This window comes from Octopus bimaculoides, chromosome 4 (assembly GCF_001194135.2).
Source record: "Octopus bimaculoides isolate UCB-OBI-ISO-001 chromosome 4, ASM119413v2, whole genome shotgun sequence".
Taxonomy (NCBI): Eukaryota; Metazoa; Mollusca; class Cephalopoda; order Octopoda; family Octopodidae; genus Octopus; species Octopus bimaculoides.
Window position 1 is genome coordinate 123,914,497 of NC_068984.1, and position 605 is coordinate 123,915,101.

Genomic DNA, 605 nt, shown 5'->3' on the forward strand with positions numbered 1-605 from the left:
CCAAGGTATACATACAATCGCTGAAAAACAAAGATATACCGGCAGGATGGTCAAGGGTGGAACGCCATTGATCAGAAGATATTGGGTTAAACAACAAGAACTACTACTACTACTACTACTACTACTACTACTACTACTACTACTACTACTACTACTACTGCTACTGCTGCTAATGCAGTAGTTGTGTCTGTATGTCGTTGAAGTCAAACGATGTTGGCGTGCACGTGCATGTGTGCGTACGTGTATGTTCATGTGTGTGCGTTTGTGTGTGTATATGTGCGTAAGTGTGTATATGTGTGTGTATGTGCGTGTGTGTGTGTGTGTGCGTGTGTGCGTGTGTGTGTGTTTGTGTGCGTGTCTGTGTAAGTGATGGGAAGCAAAATCAGTATATAAATCCCAGTGATCAAGTGCTGATATCACACACACATACATGCACACACAAAAACACACACACGCATGCATGCACACACACGCAAACACAAATACACTTATACTCCTTCAATCATACGTACATATATGCATGCATACATACATGTATGTATATATATATATATACACACACACACACACACACACACACACACACACACACACACACACACACA